Here is a 2,980-nt window from a genome sequence, read left to right as displayed (position 1 = left end):
TACAAAGCTGTTTAAACACTCATGGAATGGCCTTAATCATTTCTCAACAAAATGATGAAATCCATCGAACTTTCTTAAAAAAATTAATTAAAGTTAAAAATATGTATTTATATTTAATTACTTATGTTTTATAATAATTAATTTCTAATATAAAGATATTTATGAATCATTATTGACAATTTGCTTCTAATACACCGTTTAATTTTATATATATTAAATATATATTTAAGAAAAAAAAAGCATTTAACAATTTTCTTTCCCTTAAGTAAATATAAATATGCTACATAATAAATATGCTTTATATTTATTGCTATAAATGCCATCGAGTTGATATGTTAATTATCTAATAAATTATTCTTAAATGGAATAAGCTATTTACCAATAGTCAGAACTAAACAATTTAAAATTCTTTTCCATTTTCGACATCGAGGCCTTTACGTATGCTAAGACTTAGCGAAGTAATTAGAAAAACCCCAACGAAAGGATGGGGGGGAGAGAAATCCGGAGACCGCAAAGTCTTGGCGATGAGCAAATTTATCAATGAACCTCCGCTGACGCATCTCACACGACCACTCTGATGACGAAATAGCTTTCACATCTTACTCTAAGTGGCTACAGATGATATATAGGGGTTCAGGAGGAACACAGATAGGGATGCAATTTATCCCCTGGTATTTGTGTCAGTACAACAGATCAGACATAAAAGATGGCAGACATTATTGTTGATTCTGCTAGGACTTCCCCGCATTTAGACAAGTGGAAGTTAAAATTGAAAGATGTGAAAGCGAGGATAATGTATGAGCAGGTTACTTATAACCTCGTGTACGTAAGTGCGATTCGGGTTGCCAAGAGAGAGAGAGAGAGAGAGAGAGGAAGGCCAGCGAGAATACCGTAACTTATTAAAAGGTAGAATGAGTAACAGGAGAAACTCAGGAGACAAATGAAAGCAAAATAGTGACAATGGCAGCACCCACAAATATCCCAAGATGTTCTGTGGGTCGGTGAAGGAGTGGGTTATTAATAGCTTCCGTATTTAAACGGATTTACTAGAGCCGTAAATTAACGTTTCAGATACTGCTCTCTGTTTTCAAGTGATCCCGATTTCATATTTAGCTTTCCAGTTACATGCCTTAGAAGAATGCATAAAGCATATTCTCGACAAGGCTATATATTAGCAATTAATTTGGATTAAAATAAAAATTACTTTCATTTTAATCTAAAATATAACCAATAATATGGTATGCTGATTTTGAAACATGCTATTTCGTATGGAATAAATTTATAATTCACACAGTAAGCAGACGACGAGTATAAAAAAGGAAATTGGTTGGATTTTGAAGCGAAATTTTTCTCTTTTAATTAGAAGGATCAGTTTCTGGTATACATGAATGTGGTTTGTAAGCCATAATAGACGTTCAGCACAGTGCTAACTCGCCTACCAGCATACTAATTAGTTAAAAAATATTTAAGAGATTTAAAAATAACACACGTTCTACTGGATCTTATAAGAAGTTATATATTCTTGTGTTTCGTGTAGAAATAAAATACAAAGTTTATTTTCTTAATTATTATTTTAGACATAAGTTTAATGTAATTATTCACAAAAGTTTTATTTTCAATTATAAATAATAATTCTGATTTTTGTTTCTATGTATATATTGATAACTGACGAGTTTTCATTATCAAAACAGCATACATATATTTTAACAACAAAACAACTAAATAACCCACAGCGATTATTCGATTTCATATTTTAAATAATTATCTACCAATTACTATTATCTTTACTGTTGTTGTTGTTGTACAATGCTCGGGGATTCAAGTAACGGTTAACGATAATTATCAATAATAGGGATATTCTATTATAAAGACACGGTACTATGAAGTCTTTCCTAGAGAGAATCTTGAAATGAAGAATATCATGAATTACAGGAGTTTTAGATAATGAGTTTAATAGGATTTTTATTTTTATGTTTTTCGTTGCGGAAATATAAGATGGTTTTCTCGCAAAAGCATCCCCCACCCCATCTCTTGAGCTCTTTCATCTGCCGTGCAGGGTAGGAGAAATTACAGCGACATCTGTCCCTCTTCACTGGAACTTCTTGTTCCCAGTGTGTGTGCATGAAGTTATCTAAATTCGTTTCTCCATCTGTCTGGGGCACATGGTCGATAAAAAGATCCCACCGCAGCACGCAATTAAGAGTATGTAGCTCTCTCTCTCTCTCTCTCTCTCTCTCTCTCTCTTTCTTTCTCCTTCGTTCATTTTCCCCGTCTCCTCCGTTTTTCCTTTCTCTCTCTTTCGGTAGAAGTAGTTTATTTACTTCAGTGTAAGCCTGCGGACAGTCCGAATAGTGAAGACCCAACAGTAGCAATAGCAGGTGCTTCTTTCTTCTCCATTCCCATCACGTTGGTGGCGTGATTTACGACCGACGAGCAATATTAGTGCGCTGGAGACCATTCATGGCTCTAGGTGGCAGAGTGAGCGCCCGGCCCAAGGCGGAAGAAAAAGGTCGTGCACACCACGCCGTTGAAACATTCTCATATTTCAGATATGTAACAGCGAACAGCCATTGAAAACGAAGTCACGCCGTCTGATACGTAAATATTGCTGCAATCATTGGAACACTTAGTCTCTGTTTGCCTCTCTTGGCTCAGGACAAACCGAGGTGCGTTCGCCTCTCTGGCTGTGACTGCGTTTCCTTCGAAGCCTTTGCGTTGCTAAAGCAAAGAGAGCGTCTGTCACATTCTAAGCCAGGCGCTAATGTCCCTTCTTCAGCCCTAGATCCCTTGGCCTTCACCTTAATGAAGCACTTCCCCTCTCTGTCTTAATTTTGATCGAACTTTCTAACGGGCCCTGAGAATGGGTCCCTCCGCACTAGCCTCTGAGGATTACCAAGACCTCGTTGATGAGATAGCCTGTCGTGAGTTTAGCAGTAAGAGTAGAAAGGGTGGTTTTGTTTTTCTGTAGAAAACCTATTCC

The sequence above is a fragment of the Typopeltis vanoorti genome, chromosome 13 (assembly GCF_054136105.1).
Source record: "Typopeltis vanoorti isolate ZY-2024b chromosome 13, IOZ_Tvanoo_1.0, whole genome shotgun sequence".
Classification (NCBI taxonomy): domain Eukaryota; kingdom Metazoa; phylum Arthropoda; class Arachnida; order Uropygi; family Thelyphonidae; genus Typopeltis; species Typopeltis vanoorti.
This window is presented reverse-complemented; position numbering follows the sequence as displayed.